At 42.1% G+C, this 21,333-nt stretch overlaps 1 protein-coding gene across 5 annotated transcripts in view; it reads right to left on the bottom strand.

Moving 5' to 3' along the window:
• Nucleotides 1–21,333, bottom strand: part of ASTN2 (astrotactin 2) — a gene marked incomplete at both ends in the record, with an annotated part of 976,717 nt that overhangs the window by 732,310 nt on the left and 223,074 nt on the right. The window lies entirely within an intron of this gene.

Here is a 21,333-nt window from a genome sequence, read left to right as displayed (position 1 = left end):
GGTCCTGTGCGTTTCCCTCAGTGAACTCAGCATGCTTTGGAGGGACAAAATGACACACACACAGAATAATGAAAAACAGAAAACAGTTCATATCTCACTGATCTAAACAGGGCATCCTCCAACTAAGGATGACCCAAGAGAAACAGGAGATATTAAACCCTGGAGCATAGCGTGTACAGGGTTATTTTGAAATTAATCCAGTTCTGCCCTACAGTCCCAGGGGAATTAAGACCCATAAGTTTAAACTGAGCTGAGCACACCAGGCCTGCCCCACCCACCTTCTAAGTCACTGCTTTGGTTGACACCATCTGAAAACCCAGGCACGACTGGCTTCTCTCCCCTGTGAAAGCAGCAGTCAGGGTCACCGGGGGCCATACATCCTTTTTTTTTTTTTTTTTTTTAGGTACTGGGCACATGCCTAGCCCTATTTTTTATTTTTTTCCTGAAACAAGGTCTCACCAAATTACAAAGGGCCTTACTAAGTAGTAGCTGAGGCTGCCCTTGAACCACGATCTTCCTGTTTCAGGCTCCCAAATGCTGGGATTACAAGCATAAGCCACCACACCCGGCCCCCTGCATCCTTCTTCCTGGGAGTGCAGGACATTTTCATCTCAGGCAGATTCAGTCCTTGCATCTCAGTCGTGCAACCCCAGCAAAGCCACATCAGCTTGTTGTGCCTCCGTTTGTCTATCTGTGCACAATAGAACTCTTTGGCCCAGTCTCCTTCTATGTGTTCCAGCCCCAGGCGCCTTATGGATCATCAAAGGGGCTAAGCTTATTATCTGCAAATTCGCTTCCTCTGTTCTTTAGCTCCTGATGTGGCTGGACACTTTCTCCTTCTGTCTGAAACTTAAATTGTCTTTCTTTGGAAAGGTTTTCTTGAAAACCCACGTGGAGGCCAACCACCCCTTTTCTCCTCCTAGAACAGTCAGTAGAGTTCCTTCTCAGTTGCTCTACATTAACTGAATTAGGGGCTTTGGTTAGTGTTCAAGTCTGAGGTTCCCATTGAAGGATAACACCTCTGGGGGCCGCCACCATCAAAGCTCTGATCTAGTGAGTATTTGGTCAGTGAATGAATGAATGGCTGCATAGTGTTGAGGATGAGATCAAACAGCATACAAAACACCTGATTGCTTGGCAGGGCACTCACAACACACTAAAATAAGTAACACTAATTGAGCCTTTTCTTTGTAATAAGCACTCTTCAAAGCATTGTGACATGTTGTAACTCATTAGTCTTACAACCACTCGGGAATGCAGACTCTGAATTTCCCAATTTAGAGACCAGGATAGTGAGAGACAGGGACAATTACTGATTTGCCCACACAGCTAGTAAATACCAGTAAATTTCAGGAGCTAACCTTGGGTAGCCTGACTGCAGAACCTGTATCCTTAAATAACATGCAATAGAGGAATTTTTGGGTGAGGGGGTACTAGGTATTGAACCCAGGGCAATCTACCTCTGAGCTACATATACTTCAGGCCCTCACCCTGTTTTAATTTTAAAACTGGGTCCTGCTAAGTTGCTGAAGGTCTCATTAAGTTGCTAAGGATGGCCTCCAGTCTGCAGTCTTCCTTTTTTAGCCTCCCACATTCTGGGATTATAGGCATGAGCCTGGGCTTCCATAGAGAGAGATCTTAATTCCAACTCTTCTTTCTTAGAGGATCTTTTTTGGCCTCAATTACCCTGGTTGAAGTCTCCCTTTCCTATGATTCACCAGTTCACTCCTACTTATAAAAACCTATATCTCCCCCTCCCCTAAAGCCATGCATAGACAATAGGGTTACAAAATACAACCTTATTTTCAGAAGATTCTCTACCACCCCTCCAGCTCTTTCATAGGTGGGGGCAATTTTTTTTTCCACTGTGAGGATACAGTGCAGAAACTACTTTCTGGGTCCTACAGGAAGCCTCTCAGACCTCAGGCATAAGCCAACCTGATAGTCCAAAGTCCCCACCCACCTCTTGGAGTGGCACCTCATCTTCTCTCTGAGATGTCATGTCAAGTGCTGAGGGGGTGTGTAAGCAGGAAGGACAACCGGGGCCACCAGCAGGCTGAAGGCAGAGCTCCCGGCCCTCCACATCCTACTGCGTTGTCTTCCTTGAAGGAGAGCAGGGTCCAAGGGGCCAGCACAGGCAAGGACACAGCTGGAGCTGCTCTGAGCCAAAGCAGGCAGCTTGTCTGTCCACTGGGCGAGGCTGCTTCCTGGGGTGATGAACAGCGCCAATCAGGCGGCACTTAACATAATTATAATGAAGTGGATGCATCTGGTCTCTGAAGGCTTCATTCACCAGGGAAATCAGGAGGAAGTGATATCTCTCTTGCTGCCAACCTCCTGGAGCCAGCAGGCTATCGACAGGGCCTGGAGTCTGTCTTCGGCCACTTACAAACCAGCTCCCAGTGGTGGTTGCTGATGCCCCCTTTCACCTTTGCAACTTTTCTGGACAAACAAGTATGAGTAGAAACGTGTTTGCATGGCAGGAAGCCTTCCTCTCTTCCTCTGTGGGCTTCCTACAACCCCTTGAACCCATGTACACACCACTATCCATGCCCCCGCCAGTCATATGGCATTGACTTCTGGCTGAGTTTATAGTGATCTTATGCCTCATGCAAATCCACAGCCCCAGGATACCATTCAAAGAGAAATGGAAGAATGTAGCTTTAGACCCTAGAGGGTCTCAGCTGCTCATTATACAGGTGGAATGTCTGTGGCCCAGGAAATGGGTAGGATGTCCCCAAGATTATTGATATATTTCTGTGTGGCCTTTGTACCAGACTATCTATTATTGTATTTAATCCTGAAAAGAGCACCAGGAGATCGGGCATATTATTAAACCAGTATCACAGATGAGAAATCTGAAAGTAGTAGAAGTTACTTAACTTAGGTTCCAGGCCAGAACATAGTTAGAGAACCCTGTTTCAAAATCTGAAAAAAGTAAAATAGGGCTGAGGATGTGGCTCAGAGGCAGAATTTCGTCGGTTGCTCCCTAATACCGTAAGAAAAAAGAAAACGTTAGTAACTTATCCAAGATCAAGGCTATGTGGGGACAGAATTCACACCCCCATCGCTCCTATTCATCTAGCCTACTCTAAACCCCTCATCCAACCACTGGCCATTTCCAGAAAGCCTGGCCATTACGAGTAGGCTTCGGGTTATGAATGAGTGGGCCTCATTTGCTAGTAATGTGTCGGTGAGCAAAACATTGGTTAAATTCCCCTCACTTTTACATGTGCTAGTGGAGTGCTAGATATTGAAAGGGATCCTGTGGCGAATGCTTTGTAAAATAAAGCGGCATTTAGGAAAATAATCTGTCACTCTCTGATTTATCTCTTTGCTAAGCTGAGCCTCTCTCGCAAGCCAGATTCTTTTGAAGCAAGGCGTGCTGGCCCTGCTCTGAGCAGATGGACACTTCACTGTTCTGGACAATGAGGCTTGGAGGGACTGCCATGCCCTCAGATGTTCACAGCTGTGCAAAGGAGCTGCAGGTGCATCATATTACAGGGGGTGCCTTGCTGGGTGCCCCGAGACCCCACCACCGAGGCTAAGGCTATAGCATCAAACTCCATGTCAGAGCAGAGGTGGACAGCTTCAGAGTCGCTTGTGGATGGTGATATTTCCTAGTGTGAAGATCTGCCCATTTGGATACTCGATATTGAATATGACAGGTGCTATCATGGGATGCTTGAATAGGAGACGTGAGAAAGGACTCAGAAACAGGCCGAGCCCGTCTCACTAGGAACAGAGAGGATCCGGATGCAGACGTGAAGGATAGAAGCCAACGGCACATGCTAGTGGGCAGGAAAAAAGAGGCACAGGTGAGGGGGTAAAGATAGGTTATTTTTAAACAGAAGCAAAAGAAGAGCAGAGAGACACAGATGCATGCATTTAGAAGAGCTGCTTGAGACAGAAACAATGTGCCAGTTCTTATTATATCTGAGCAACAGCCATTCCTCTGTGGAGCCTGAGATTATTTTCTGTTCAGACCTGAACCCTGTGCTCTTCCACAGTGAACATAGCAAAGCGTAGGTGAAAAGCCAACACTTCCAGGTCATTCAGCACAAGCTACAAGTCCCATCTCTAACAGGTGCATGATCCTGGGCAGGACACCTGAGCTTTTTCTATTCCAGTTTCTTTATCTGAAATAGGAGCAATTAGAGGTAAGGACTCCAGGGGCATTCTACTTCCCAGCTACATACACCCTCAGCCCTTCTTATTTATTTATTTATTTTTGAAACAAGGATATTGCTAAATTGCTGAAGGTCTCACTACATCGCTGAGGCTGGTCTTGAACCTCCAATTTTCCAGTCTCCTCAGCCTCCTCCGTACTGGGATTACAGGCAGTACTACCATGCCTAGCTAATGTGTAAGTATTTATCAAGTGCTGATCACAGAGCTTGGGCCATACAGAGTAACTAATATTATTCCTATTGCAGCTAAAAATAAACTCCCATTAGCTGAAGGAAAGAGCCAGTTCTTTGAGTTCTAAAAAAAAAAAGCTGAATTGGGACACTCCAAGTCCATCATTCATTGATCCACTTACCCATCTGATTTGCCCATTCACTCAACAATTGTTTACTTGTTGGCTACTCTGCCAGCAATGTCCTAAATAAGAAGCCTACAGCGTTGCACAGAACAGACCATGTCCCCGAGGACAGACAGAAAATAGATGCTCAGATGTGGATAATGGGTCAACTGGTGATAAAAACCAAGATGAAAAAGAAAGCAGAGCACAAGAGAATAGAGCGCAGTAGTGTACGTGTGCGTGGACCCCCATCCTGTTTTGAGAGGTGGTCAGAAGGACCTGAATGATAAAGTACAGAGGCTTGGAGGGACTGGGAGAATGAGCCTTTCACACTGTTCAGGAAAACAGCACAGTGATGCAAAGGCCCTGGGATAGAGCCCTCAAAATCAGATTTTACAGAGGAGGAGGATGAAGATAACGGAATGACCATGAAAGGATAACATTCTGGTCCCATAGTTTGCAGTACCTTATAGATTATAAAAAAAAAAAAAAACAAGAATTCACCTCTGCAATTGATTGTGGCATGCACATTCTTGTGAAACTGACATCTCTGTTTTGGGGGTACCCACGGCTTGTAGCAGGGTCTCGGTGCACATTTTGTGCCAAGTGATCTTTTGCTTTGAGTTTGTCCTGTGCATCCAGGGATTTTCAGTAGCGGCTCTGGCCCTCACCCACTAGATACTAGTAGCACCCTTCAATAACCTCTAATCTTTAGAGGTTATTTAAAACAAAAATGTCTTCCAACATTGCCTAAGATCTCCAGTGTTTGTGTGTGTGTGTGTGTGTGTGTGTGTGTGTGGTATGAGAGAAAGAGAAAGACAGAGAGAAAGAGAGAGACAAAGACAGAGACATGAAGACAGACAGGCAGACAGACAACAGGAATTCCCTGGCTCACGACCAGGTGCTTAAATAAGATAACTAGTCCAAGGGGATAACGTGATAAGTGAGGTTCTAACGGAGGGCTATAACCACCGAAAGCAGCACTCTTCAGGCCACGTGAGAGGTGCCTTTGTCTTCAGCTTGAATTTCACAGGCGAGGAGCATGCAGGGCAATAGACAAGCAACCTGCTTAGGGGAGGGTATCACGGTTTTAAAACATGGGGAAGAAAGGGCACTCAATAAAGGCCCAGCTTGAAAATGTCAAGGAACAGCGATTCTATGTGCTGCCTCTATAAGAGCATCCTACGTTTTTAAAAGTCATGCAGGAGCCTGGGACCTGGTGGGGATTATCTACATTACGCAGATCGTAGCTTCTCTAGCTGGCTCAGGGGGCACCTGTGCATCTGCCTGAGTGAGAGTCAGAGTGCCTCCCCTCAGCAGCCCAGAGAAGCAAAGCTAGTTCTCTGACTCACCCTGCTTTCAAAAGCCCAGTGTTCTTGCCTGTCTCACATTGAAGATATTGGAGCAGAAGAGCCTGTCTACCAAACAACTAACCTCTCAGAAAGGTATTCTTGCAGAATACTAGAAACAAGAGGACCCTGGGCTATAAAAATATAATAAATAAGCAATTGGTATAGATACGTCCAAAGGATGGGGTCAGCAGAGCTATTCACCCAACTTTCCTCTAGAGGGCAACTCATCCCTTCCAATCAGGGGTATATTCACCCATTCATTCATTCATTCATTCACTCACTCACTCATTCATTTTAAATATACATAGCAGTCTCCTACAATGTATCAGGATCAAAGCCCTCTTATAGTAAGAGAGAAAAGCGCCCATTCAGGAGCATTGTGATTAAAACATAAAGATGCTATGGGCTAGAAAGTTAGAAAATCTATATTTGAGGCACTACTGGCCTCCCTCCACACATCCAGGATTAATTTGCTGCACAACCTCACATAGATATCATTCTCTTTCTGGGGCTTTTCTGAGTACAATGAACATTTCAGGAGCAAAAGCATAGTTTCCACTTAATGATTCAAAGCATGGTGCTATTTTACATACACAATCTCCTTAATTTGCAAGACCATCTAGAAAAAAGAAATCCCATTTTAGCGATCAGGAGACTGAGTCTCATAGGCATTAGCAAATGGATCCAGTTTTCACTCTCTGTGCATTGCAAGATGAGACTTGACACAGGTGGTCTAGTTCAAGAGCTGGGCTCACTGACTAAGTTCTATTCTGCTTTCAAACTTCTCGGAGGTCCCTGTGTCTCTGATCTCCTATCAGCATTTTTCTACGTAGAGACCCAAAACTGAAGGACTTAGAAGACTAAGTGGTATTCTCTCTTGCCACCACTAAACTGGGTATCTCTTCCCTTTCTGCCAATAAGGAATGTAGCAGTCCATGAATTCTAGAAGGTCCTAGAGCTCCCAATCCCTCCCACTCTTTAATTATAAGATGGGAGGTGTTCTGTCAGTCCTGTTTCCCTGTCTCCCTGCTCAGACCACAAGGATCATCTTACTGTCTCCTTACTCTGAGAGAGACCAGAGCTGAAGAGGCTTTTCAGGGGTCTGGGGCAACTTCAGTTAAGGAAGTGGCCCAGGAGGTGCCCAGGATGAGCTGGGGAGGGCGGCCCTCCCCAGGCCCTCCCTCCACGGTTCCTGCTCATGCTGAAGACACAGAATGAGCCGGTGGTTCCTGGACTCTTCAGTACTCCAGTGGGGCAGGAATGTGGCCTGTGATGTGGATCTCTGCGAGTCATAAGTACTGATAACTTCATTCAAACATTTAAAACAGACCCTGCGTGTGAGCAAAACCAAAACAAAGCAAATGATCTGGAGGCTGAATTGTACCCATGAGATTTCTGGGTGCAACCTGTATCGGCTGGTCTATCCAGTAGCCCCCCTTCTCAATGTCACATCCTATCTAAATCCTGACCTCTCATTTTAGCTCTGTAATAAATAAATTCTCCTATTTTTTCCAGTGATTCTCATTGCATTAAAATTCAGTGCTTCCACCTACTGGGCCCTACAGGTCCTTTCTTCCAGTGACCCTGTGACTCAGAACTCCCTCCCTGATGCTGCTTCTTCCTATTCCTTAAATGCTGTAACACACTCCTACCACAGGGTCTTTGCACTTGCCTTGCTATTGCCTACAAAGCTCTCTCCTCCAATACCCAAATGGCTTGCTTCTGCTCTACTATAAATCAACCCCCAAATATCTCCTCTTCAGTGCATCCTTTGCTGGGGACCCTGATTCCCTTGTTTTATTCTCCTCTTTGCAATTATCTTTTGACATTGTACACAAACACACACACACACACACACACACACATATATATGTATATATATGTATGTATGTATGTATGTATGTATATATATGTACATATATGTATGTATATATAATAGTATATAAAATAAGTATATATATTTACTTCTCATTCATTTCTTTATAGTGTTTATACATTAGAAAGCATGCTCTATAGAAAGAGACTTGTATGTGTTTTCTTCATTGCATTATCTTCAATGCCCTAAATAATTCCTACACACAGTAGGTACTTAAGTCAAGCTTGTTAACTTAATGAATGAACAAAGAGATGAACAAATGTTTTCATATTTAACAAGTGAGTATAGAGACGTCCTGACAAAAGAACACTGAGCTAAATATGCATCGAGAACTTTAAAGCATTCAGACCATTTGACTCAGTAATTCCACTCCTGGGAATTTGCCCCGAGGAAATAATTCAAGATGGTGAAAAACAAATTTAAGCCCAAACATGGTTTTGCTGTTGCATGCAAAATAGCAAAGGAAAAAAAAGTCCAACAATGAATAAAATATGAGGTAGTCATAAGATAGAATTATAAACATACTGAAATACTTATAATATAGTCAATAGAAACGCAAGATGCAAAACAATTAACAGGTAAGAGAAAAGATGGGAAAATGGTTAAATGTTACTGTGGTTGGTTGATAAGACATCCTGAAATATTGTTAACTGGTGATTTTGTTTATTTTTTTAAGTTCTCTACAATGAGCATTCATTGTAGAAAACTAATTAGAAAATATTGGGGGAAAAATACTAGAAAATAAGAAGAAATGATTGGTCATCAGTGTGGGTGATGGTGCTTGACATCTGCATCCCTAAGGTGAATATAGATTCTGAAGCACAGGCAGGCTGGTCCTGAGCTGTCTTGGACTCTGTGACAGCCCCCACTCGGTGATTTCCAGCCATCTCAAGTGTGGCCGCGACAGGAGGTACATAGCCCTCTGACTGCTGGGGAATTGCTCAAACTCTGGCCAATCAGGGTACTGTCTCCTCAGCCCCTGACATTTATAAAACCTCCCTCGTCCCCATCTGTCACTGGTGGGCTGCATCTCCAGGCACAGTCTAATCAAGTCAGTATGCCCTGAGGGTCCCCAGGTAGGGAGATGGGAGGAGGACCAGTGGGGAGGAGGCAAGCCCGAATGTTCAGAGAACACACGTTTGTTTTGCTTTCATGGCAATTAATGTTGGAAAGTGACATTTTAAGGGGCTCTTGTGACAACTTTGGTGACATTCCTGTTTGTGATTCCATGACAAATCTCTGTCTATGTCTTATTTTAGAGAGCGTGGAGACAGCTCAGAGGATGGCTGCCTGGCGATGCCACAGTCCTATCTGTTAGAGGCAAGGCTTCTCCTGTTTTGCCTGTAGGCATTTAGATGCCAGGTCCAGGGACAGAAAAGGTGAGCAGAGAGACCAAAGGAGAAAAGCCCGCAGGGTCAATGTCTTGTCTCAGAGCCCTTGTTAACTCCACTGCGTGGGCTGATTAATTAGCGCAAAAATAAACACGCTCCCGTCCTACAGTTGCATTTACTTTGGCTATCAGTTGCGGAGGTTAAAAAAAAAAGAGGGTGGGGGGAAAAAACTCATTCTGAATACTTTTTAGGCTGGCAACTTCTAAGGACTCTATTTTCACACACAGATTTTACCTCCTTTGTTTCCTAAGTAGACCTACAAAGAAAATAGAATGGGAAAAGAATAAGCTCCAATTTTACAATCTTAGAATTAGAAGGGGTTACTTAAATTGCATCCGATCTCTAGTCTTTCCACACCATCCTTGATAAATGGCTACATAGTTTTGTTTTAATACTTCCAGTAGGAAGAAGATAAAGATATTTTAAGATTTCAAGGGGGAGGACAATGTAGGTATAACAAGTTGTTTCCAAAATGATATTCAGGATGCTTCAGGGATAAGAAGAAATGTAACAAAAGACAGTAACCAACGTGAACTCAAGGGATGTGGACTTAGTGAATCTCTGCCAGCAAATCCTGTGTGTAGTAGGTGAGAGCTTAATTTCTCTCAGACAAAGTAAAAATCCTCATATCTAAAAAGGGTTTGGTGACACAGAGTTTATGTTTATGAAGCTTTCCTATAAATGTTAAGGAGTTATGTAAAATAAAACAACTTTTTCTTTTTTATATCCTTCTAAACAGTAAACACTCTTTTCTATTTTGCCCTGTCTACATTAAACACATAGTAGGTGTTTGTAAACATCAGCAAATAAACAAATGAACTAATGAATGAGAGTGAATAGCAAAGGAGAGGCATATCCAAAGGCAAGATACAAGGAGGGGGAGATGAGATATCAGCCCACATTCCTGTGAGGCTGTCTGAGACTGTAGGAGACACAGGGCATACTGGTCAGCCATGAGATATTTTATGGTGCAGAATCAAGAGGCAGCTTACTGTAAAAAAAAGTCAGGACAGTTCGGTGTTAAAAAATCTATTTCCAACTTTTCTTTCTTTTAATGCTAGAGAGTTTATCATTTGAAAATGTCTTACTGAACCAATGTGATTCAGTCTTGTGTGAGTCCAACTGCCTACTCCCAGTTGCCCGCAGCATAGCCTTGGCTGCACTCTTTCGGTGGTTCTTAGATGGAAGCTAGCTCTCTGACAACCTCCCCCTGGCCCCAAAGATGCCATGAAGAAGAGGTGTGGCTCAAAGAATGGGTGGTACTGCCCACGCAGGAAGCAGAGCAAGGATGTGAATGGAGTTCACTAAGACGATAGAAAAAAGAGGTGCAGGGGCCCTTTGAGAGAGCCGTTTGAAAATTTCAAAAGAAAAGGTTGAAATGACAGGACCAAAGGGGTGCACAGACACCAAGGGGCTAGCTGCAGAGATGGAGGGGTATTATAGTTAAATATAGAATATCCCCTGAAAGAGCTCATATATTAATGTTAAGATTGTATGTAATTAAGCTATGAGGGTTATAAGCTCAGAAGTGGATGAAGCCCTTCTGATGGATTTACTGAACTGTAACTTAGGCAGTTAGAGTGTTGCTGGAGGAGATGGTTCACTGGAGATGTGGCCTTAGGGATTGTGCTTATATCTAATTGTGCTTATATCTTTCAATCCTCTGCCTTTTTCTCTTTTTCTTGTTTTCTTGCACTCCATGATGCGAGAGCAGAAGAATTGCTCTCTTCATATCTCTTCTTCCTGCTGTCATGCCCTAAGCTCTGCAGACCAGGCCTGACACGGACTGAACCCTTGAAATCTCACAACTGTGAGCAAATAAATCTTCCTTTCTCTAGGTTGTGTGGCCTGGTGTTTTGGATTACAGTGAAAATGCAAACCAAAACAATGGGTAAGACATAAAGCCCCCCCATGGGCCTTTCTCAAGCACCACACCCACTATTTATTAACCCTTTACCCCAGTCCCTGGACAAGGAGCTCTTCCAGGAAGCCATCCCAGGTCTATTTGTCTCAAACTACACCACCACACACCTCCTAACACTGTATTAAACCTTCTGAGGGAAGGATTTTAAGCTTCAAAACATGCACCTTAATATAGTATGAAGTAAATTCAGTGGCTCACACTAGCATAAGAAATAGGATATAAGAGTTGATAAAAGACAAATGAGGATAATTCATATAGAGCAAAGAACCTTAAAGCTGAGGTCAGAAGCTTCCAGCCGTGCCGGGTTGAACTGGAAACAGAAAGGAGATTTTTCCTGGCAAAACTAACCATGGCATATGCAAAGGGCCTGTGGTGCAAGGAATATAGCAAGTTCAAAGGACTTAAAGGAGGCCATTGTGGTTGGAGCACAGAGGTTGAGGGTCAAGAGCAGTTAACTGTGCTGGATGCTGAGGCATGGGACTCTGATGACCACAGTAACCACAGCAGAGCCGCTGCTGGATAGAGAATAGATAAGGCGGATAGATATAAAAGCAGAGAGATGAATAAGGAGGAAAGTGAGAACCATGTTTGGGCACCGAGTGGAGACCTGAAAACAGGTGAGAACCTCCGTGTGAAGAGGCACAAATGTCAAGATGCGGCATCCAATCAGACGTCAGCTAAGAAAGGCCTCTGAAAATTCATGAAGCAGCTCACAAAGATGACATTCACAGGAGGTACCAGGGGGGTGAGTTAAAAAACAGCTTCTCAGTTTCTGACACCCTGGAGTGATCTGTTGACCCTGGATATGAGTTCCTTGCACCCCGGGGCGTGCTCCCAGCATTCCAAACCACGGGGCTCCCCATGACAAAGTCAGTTCTGCCAGTTTAGAAACTCACAGTTACGGTGTAGCAGCTTCCTGGGTTAGAAAGCAGCTATTATTTCCCTATGTGATTTATTCCCAGCCCATGGTCAAGGTGCTTTCTCCATCCCGGGGATTTCGAGAACTCCCTGCCTTTCCTAGGACTGGGATCCTCAGTGCGGAGTAGCATGTCAAGTCCCAGGTCTGCCCCATTTTCTGGAAGCTTTCATGCTTAAATTTTTGTTGTTGGCGGTAGTTTGCTTTTTGTTATGTTTTATGTTTGCGGTGCTGAGGATTGGAGGAGGAGCATTCTACCTCCCAGCTATACCCAAGCCTGTTGTGTTTTGTTGTTTGTTGGTGGGTTTGGTTTGAAGAAGGGTCTCGGTAGGTTGTTGAGAGTCTTGCTATGTTTCTTGGGCTGGTTTTGAAATTGCCATCCTCCTCTCTCAGCGTCCCAAGTACTGGGGCTACAGGTGTGTGCCCCCATGCCTAGCTTTATGATTAACTTTTAACCTGATGCAGCTACTTTGCAACTATGCCATCCTGGACAAGTGATCAGCCCTGTGTTTCTTTCAGTCTCTTCCTCTAAAGAACAGGGGCAGGATGGGAACATGCATGATAGGTTATGGTGAGGTAAATGTTAAAATTTATGGAACTTTCCAGAAGAGTAGTAAAAGTTAGCTACAGCAGAGGCAGGACAGCAGCATCCCAGCCCTTCCAGAACTCAGTGGAAGTCCCATGTTCTCTGGTCTCCACGAGCATCTTATATACCCCAGGACTTCCTGGACTGTGATTCTTATCCCCAGCATAGTTTACCCTCCTGGTCCTGGGGTAGAAAGGTGGTGACACCTTCTTGCCTGTCCCTGTGGGCCACATTTCAAAAGAGAAATGTGTATATGTAAAATAATGGTTGCTGTATGAATAAGACCCAAAGGGTATTATCAAGAAGAGTCAGTGTGATGAGGCAGAGGGTGGCCCTCACGGATCGGTATGGGAGACTATGTGTAGATTTCCTTAGGAGTATAAAACATGTTTAAAAACTAAGTAATTAAAAATGGCGACTGAGGGACACAGCACTTCTCAGTAGTTGAAATAGAGTTCAACTAACGCTAAAGCAGTATTTCTTTTTTTTTTTTTTTTTTTTTTTTGTGGTACTGGGGTTCCTGGAAGCCCTTCTACCTCCGAGCTACACTCCCAAACCTATTTTATATTTTTGAAACAGGGTCTCTTACGCCAGCGCGGCTGGCTTCGAACCTGCGCGATCCTCCTGTCTCCGCCTCCCAAGCGCGGGGATTACAAGCATGCGCCACCACGCCCGGCGTAAAGCAGTATTTCAACCAACAAAAAAATAAATATAGCTCAGAAACCAAAACTGACCCAGGAACCTCAGCGAAAGAAAACCAGGAACCTTGAACTGCGTGGGGAAGGGGGAGGGCGTGAATTTCAGATCAGCTGCAGCCACACCTGGGCCGCCAGGCAGGCTGCCGCTGCGCCGGCTACCAGCCCAAACCGTAGCCCCATAGCCCTGGGACCTGACTTACACCAACGTGGCAACAAAAGAAGTCACAACCTCTGCGCCAGACCGACATCCGCCAGTAAGCTGCCCCAGGGCCCCCGAGGCTCAGGCTAAGCTCCTTCCAGCGCCCCCTGGGCTGTTACCATCTCAGGCCCTAGTCCAGCCAGCATCTTCTCAGAGGCTGCAGCCTCATGCACCAGCACAGCCCCCGCCCAGCACTGGCGGAGCACCTTCACAGAGGCTACAGCCTTAGGCCCCAGCACAGAACTGGCCTAGGCCCAAACCTGCACAGTCCCATCCGAACGATCTGAGGCACAGTCAGGAGAAGGCACAGCCCAACCCAACTACTGAAAAAAAAAAAAAAAAATCCAGTAATTTTAACCAGCGAGGGTCTCAGCAACACCCACAAAAGGTGCCATATCGAGCCGCAGACCTAAAAAGGATTTTGGGGAATGACAACACTGGCAGCCCTATGAACTGTCTAAGAGTCTGAAAGTGATCATAGAGCTTTGACATACCAAACTTTGAGATTAGCCAGACCCCTGAGCCGCACTGTTGGCACAACAGAAGAGGCACCCACAGAGACACTGGGGAACCTGTAGGGTCCCCGACATAGACCTGCTATTCCCCCGGAGAACCAGATATGGAAGAACTACCAGCCCATCAGAGCTTCTGATTAGGCTGCCAGGTAACAGCTTGGGAGCCAGTGGGCACGCAGTGAGTGTCATTAGACACTGCAGCAACTGAGGGTGCGGGTGTCTGCACAGGGGAAAACCTTTAATCCCACTGACACAGCAAGGGCGCTTAAGGCATGACACTTACACAGAGCCACCCATATGTTAGTAAAATAGTAGGACTGTTTCCTTCTCTCTTTTTTAAATTTTTTTATTTTTATTTTTTATTTCCATCCTTTTTTGTTGCCAATTTTTATTTTATTGATTTTTTTTTCTTTTTTTTCCTTTTTGTTTCTGGGTTTGTTTGGGTTTTTTTTGGTTTTTTAGTTTTTTGGGGGGGATTATTCCTTTTTTTAAAATTTTTCCTTTCTTCTTTTTTTACTTTTATTTGGGTTTCTTGTTTGTTTGGATCTTTCACTGCATATCACATGGTTGTTAGGTTGTTATATTTTTTCTTATGTTTATTGTTTACTCTCTTAACCCTTCTTATTCTCTTCTGGTGGTCCATTATTGTGTTGTCAATATAGAAAGACTATATAATAGTCTTCTATATATAGTCTTTCTATCTTATTTTGTTACTTTATCCATCTGAATGTAAGCCTCTCCCCCACTCCCTCTACAAAACTCTACAATTCAGACTATTAACTAGCTTCCTTCAAATCTTTCCCCTTGTCCTCCAACTGTAACTCTTTCTTTAACACACAAAGCTTCTCACATTTCCATACTTAAATATTCTGATAAATACAAAAGTCCTACCTAACCTTCTCCCATTCTCAACCTGACTCAACCCCATTATACTTAAATTCCTCCACAACCTAATTATATTCTCTACCTTACCAGACTCATGCACCCATCACCCTAGCTACTCCACCATCACCCAATCCATACCACTTCAATGGGAAGACAACAGAAGAACAGTCCTGAGGACATGAAAATATGAGAACCAGGAATAGTGGAGAAACAACAGAAGTCATGAATACTGGCCTTCAAGAAATGCAAGAATGGGAGTTCTGAATCTTGATCTACAATATGATGAAAGGACTTAAAACAAGTCTAGAGGAGATGAAAAATGAGCTAGAAACGCTAAGAAAGAATCAGAAAGAGGCCTGGAATGCAATGAAAGAGTCAATAAGTGAAATGAAGAAAGCAATAGAAAGAAATTTTGGAAGATTAGATGAAATAGAAAACAGAATATCACTGTCAGAAGACAGTACATCCAAAACTGAAAACACGGTCAGTGATATACATAAATCTTTATAGCAACAAAACCTAAACATCCAGCAAATATGGGATAATATGAAGTGTCCTAACTTAGGATAATAGGCATTGAAGAAGGGATAGAGGTACAGACCAAGGGAACCCAAAATCTCTTCAAAGAAATAAACTCAGAGTATTTTCCAAACATGGAAAGAGACTTGGATCTTTATGTCCAGTGCATACACAACTCCATTGAGACAGGACCAAAGAAGGACCTCCCCATGCCACATAATAGACAAAATGACCAACATAGAGGCCAAGGAAGGAATCTTAAAAGCAGTGAGAACAAAAGGACGGGTGACATATAGAGGCAAAACAGGAAGAATCACCCCAGACTATACAACCCAGGTCATGAATGCTAGGAGAGACTGGTACGACTGATTCAGACCCTGGAAGAAAATAACTTCCAACTGAAACTAATCTATCCAGCAAAACTACTATTCAAAAGCAATGGGGAAACAAAAATGTTTCAGGATAAACAGAATCTTAAAAAATTCATGAATTCAAAGCCTACACTAGATAAAATTCTTACAGAAATAAACCATAAAGAAGAAAAAAGAAGCAGGCTTCAGAACCAGAGAAGAGAGGAAGTCAATAAGTGGGCCATTTAAGTAAAGAAGAAAGACAAAACCACCCAATAGTAGACAGAACACAAAATGGCAGAAAACAAAATCATATTTCAATAATATTTCTTAATATCAAAGGACTTAACTCACCAATCAAAAGACATAGATTGGAAATGTGGATTAAGAAATATAATCCAAATATATGCTGTCTGTAAGAAACTCACCTTACAACCAAAGACATTCACAGACTGAAAGTGAAAGGATGGAAAAAGATATACCATGCTATTGGAGACCAAAAAAGAGCAGGGGTAGCAACCCTGATATCCAACAAAACAAACTTTAAACTAAAACACATCAGAAGAGACAAATCAGGGCACTTCCTTTTTTAAAAAGGAACAATACACCAAGAAGATATAATGATAGTAAATATTTATGCCCCAAACGTGGGTGCAACCACATTTGTAAAACAAACCCTTCTGGACATCAGATCCCAAATATACCCAACTACAATAATTCGGGAAACTTTAATATGCCTCTCACACCACTGGATCGATCTTCAAGGCGAAAGATGAGTAAGACTCTTTAGAACAAAGAAAACCATAAACCAAATGGACCTAATAGACATTTACAGAATATTTCAGCCAGGAACTACAGAATACACATTTTTCTCAGCAGCCCACAGAACCTTTTCCAAAATAGACCACATACTGGGACACAAAGAAAGTGCCAGCAAATCCAAAAGATGTAATATAATTCCTTGCATCTTTTCAGACCATAATGGAATAAAAGTAGAAATCAACAACAGAAAACTTAAAAGAAATTATTCAAATACATGGAGACTGAATGATACACTACTGAATGATGAATGGGTAAGAGCAGAAATTAGGGAAGAAATAAAGAAATTTATGGAAACAAATGAAAACAGAGACACAACCTATCAAAATCTAAGGTACACTATTAAGGCAGTATTAAGAGGAAAAATTTTTATTGCATTGAGTGCCCACATAAGAAGGACAGAGAACCACCAAGTAAAGAACCTAATGACACAACTCAAGGACCTAGAACAACAGTCTATTCCCAGAGCCAGCAGAAGGCAAGAAATCATTAAAATTAGAGCAGAAATAAATGAAATAGAGAACAAAAAATAATTCAAATAATCAATAAAACAGAATGTTGGTTCTTTGAAAAGATTAAAAGAATTGATAAACCCCTGGCCATCCTAACCAAAAGAAAAAGAGAATCAACTCAAATTATCAAAATTAGAAATGAAAAAGGAGATATCACCACAGATAGTGAAGAAATTCAAAAGATTATCAGAAACTACTCTAAAAATTTATACTCCAATAGTCTTGAAAACATGGAAGAAATTGATAGATTTCTAAGCACAGTTAACCTACCTACACTCAGCCAAAAGGATATAACAAGCCTAAACCAACCAATAGCAACCAAAGAAATAGAAACAGCAATAAAAATTCTTCCACCAAAGAAAAGCCGAGGCCCAGATGGGTTTTCAGCTGAATTCTACAAAACCTTCAGTGAACAACTAATACCAATATTTCATAACTTGTTCCAAAAAATCGAAAGAGATGGAACTCTCCCAAATTCCTTCTATGAGGCCAGTATCACATTAATCCCCAAACCAAAGATACTTCAAGAAAGGAAAACTACCGACCAATATCCTTAATGAACATAGATGCAAAAATTCTAAACAAAATACTAGCTATACGCATTCAAAACTATATCAAGAGAATAATACATCATGACCAAGTTGGTTTCATCCCAGAAAAACAAAGCTGGTTCAACATACGCAAATCAATACATGTTATTCACCACATAAATAAAACCAAGAACAAAAACTACATCATCATAGCAATAGATGCTGAAAAAGCAATTGACAAAATCCAACACCCATTTATGTTAAAAACACTGCAGAAAATTGGGATAGAAGGAATGTACTTCAACATCATTAAGGCAATATACTGTAAACCCAAAGGCAACATCATATTGAATGGGGAAAAACTGCAAGAATTTCCGCTAAAGTCAGGAACAAGAAAAGGATGCCCACTATCACCACTCCTTTTCAATATAGTCCTTGAGACTCTTGCTACAGCAATAAGACAAGAGAAGGAAATCAAAGAAATTCACATAGGAAGAGAGGAATTAAAATTATCCTTATTCACAGATGACATGATGCTATCTGGAAGACCCAAAGAACTCAACCAAAAGACTTCTGGAGCTGATTGACAAATTCAGCAAAGTCGCAGGTTACAAAATCAACCTAAAGAAATCAATGGTTTTTCTTTACACTGACAATGAATCCACAATGAAAGAAACAAAGAAAACAATTCCATTCACTATAACCTCAAAACCAATAAAATATCTAGGAATAAACCTAACCCAAGATGTAAAAGACCTCTACAATAAAAACTATAAAACATTAAAGAAAGAAATTGAAGAAGACCTTGGAAGATGGAAAGATCTCCCATGCTCATGGATAGGCAGAATAAATATAATCAAAATGGCCATTATGCCAAAACTGATCTATAGATTCAATGCAATTCCCATTAAAATACCAGCAACATTCTTCAGAGACCTAGAAAAATCAGTCATGAAATTCATATAGAGAAAGAAAAGACCCAGAATAGCCAAAGCAATTTTCAGCAATAAGAAACATGCAGGAGGCATCACAATCCCAGGCTTCAAATTATACTATAGAGCAATAGTAGTAAAAACAGAATGGTACTGGCACAGTAACAGATATACTGACCAGTGCATTAGAATAGAAGATACAGAAACAAACCCAAATATCTTTAGTCAATTAATCTTTGACAAAGGGGCCAAACTCATACACTGGAGAAAAGACAGCCTTTTCAACAAATGGTGCTGGGAGAACTGGCTATCCATTTATAAAAAGATGAATATAAACCACTATATCTCACCATGCACAGGAATCAACTCAAGATGGATCAAAGACTTAGAAATTAGACATGAGACTGTGAAGTTAGTAGAGGAGAGCATAGGTTCAACACTACAACATATTGGCACAGGCAGTAACTTTCTCAACAAAACCTCCAAAACTCAGGAAATTAAAGCAAGAATTAACAAGTGGGATAGCATCAAACTAAAAAGTTTCTTCTCATCAAAGGAAACCATCAATAACCTAAAGAGGAAGCCTACAGAATTGGAAAGAATCTCTACCAGCCGCCATTCTGATAGAGAGCTAATATCCAGAATATACAAAGGGCTCAAAAGACTCTACACTAGCAAAACAAACAACCCAATCAAGAAATGGGCAACTGAACTAAATAGACACTTCACAAAAGAAGAGATACAAAGGGCCAATAGATACATGAAAAGATGTTATACATCATTGCCATCAGGGAGATGCAAATAAAAACTACACCGAGATTCCATCTAATCCCAGTCTGAGTGGCAAGCATAAAGAAATCAAGTAACAACAAATGCTGGCGAGAATGTGGGGAAAGAGGAACTCTTTGACACTGTTGGTGGGAGTGCAAACTAGTTCAGCCACTATGGAGATCTGTGTGGGGATTCCTAAGAAAGCTAGGAATAGATCAACCATATGTTTCTTCTCTACAACTCCTGGGTATTTTTCCAAAAGGGTTGAATCCAGGGTACTATAGCAACATATGCATACCTATGTTCATAGCAGCACAATTCGTAATAGCCAAAATATGGAACCAACCCAGGTCTCCATCAACAGATGAATGGATTGCAAAACTCTGGGAAATACACACAATGGAATTCTACTCAGCCATAAAGAAGAACAAAATCATACCATTTGCAAGAAGATGGAAAGTCCTGGAGAGCATTATGTTAAGTGAGACCAGCCAAGTGCAGGAGAAGGTAAATATGCTTCCTCTAATATGCCCAAACTAGGGAACCTAGAGGATACCAGTTGTACTCCAGGAAATGGAGGGGAAATACCTGCAAAGCTTTAATGGAAAGATAGAGGAGGAGGAAGTCTGAACTTGATTAATGAGGGTCCACATCTGAATATGTGTAAAATTATGAATATGGCATGGTTACCCGGGACAATCATTGGTGGGAGGGAGGAAGGGAAAACAGGGGCAGGAGGGGGGAGAGGGCATCAAGTATAGTTTAAATGTATGCCATTTATGTTCAATAAAATTTTTTTTAAAAAAACTAAGTAATCATTGTGGAACTTACCAAGATTACAAGTATGCTTACCTTTTTTTTTTTATTGTGGTACCAGAGATTGAACCTCAAGGGACATTCTACCTCTGAGCTATACCTATAACCCTTTCTTTTAAAATTTGAAAAAGGGTCTCATTAAATGGCTGAGGGTCTCACTAAGTTGCTGAAGCTGGCCTATAACCTGTGACCCTCAGGCCTCAGCCTCCCAAGTACTGGAATGACAAGTGTGTGTCAATATGCCTATTTACAAGTGTGTGTACTGGCTTACAGAAATAATCACACCTTGCAGGACTACCTATCTAGCTTGCTATCTAGCCAGATATATTTTCAAAGATGCCTGATGACTCATTGCAAGTGTAGAAAATAAAGATAATGGCCAATAGAGGACAGTAAAGTAAGTTTGGTTATATTGGCTATATTAATATTATGAGATCCTGCTTAGAGTTCAAGAGGAATAAGGTAAGTATGTGAGGCTACCTTGGAAAGATACTTTTCATATATTGTTTGGTAAACTATCAAATTGCTACACGATGATAAATGTGGGTGAGATGACCCCATTAGATTATATCTGGAGGCAAACAAATCCATATATGTATATTATGCATATATTGGAAAATACTGAATGAATAGAAATCAACCTATTATCAAGGATTAGCCTTTGGGTCTTGTCAGTGGAATGGAACAGAAAAACAGAGGTAGAACTTTTAGTTGTTGCTTTATATAAGTCAGACTTCTTTTTTGTTACTCTATTTTCCTTCCTTCTATTACAAGTATTATGCATCTGTTTCATAAATAATGAAACAAAACTAGGAAAACTCAGTATTGTTAACAGATGAATGGGTAAAATATGTGGCATATAGACACAATAGAATTTTACTCAGCCATCAAGAACAACAAAATTATGTCATTTGCAGGAAAATGGATAGAACTAGAGGATGTTATGGTGAGATTAGCCAGTTGCAGAAAGTCAAGAGTCTGTTTCCTCTCATATGTGGAAGATAGAAATTTTAAAACAAAGGGCATCTCAGTTCAATGAGGAGAGCAACCAGTAAATGAGTGGAAGGGGCCTGGGATAGGGGGGAGGGGGATGGGGAAAAAGGGGCATTGAAGCTGGACTTAGTGGAACATGCTTGTAATCCCAGTACTTGGGAGGCTGAGACAGAAGGATCACAGGTTTAAAGTCAGCCTCAGGAACTTAGTGAGGCTAGTCTCAG

Source organism: Muscardinus avellanarius, assembly GCF_963383645.1.
Source record: "Muscardinus avellanarius genome assembly, chromosome: 13".
Classification (NCBI taxonomy): Eukaryota; Metazoa; Chordata; class Mammalia; order Rodentia; family Gliridae; genus Muscardinus; species Muscardinus avellanarius.
Note: the sequence above shows the minus strand (reverse complement) of the source record. Positions and strands in the feature narration are given on the sequence as shown.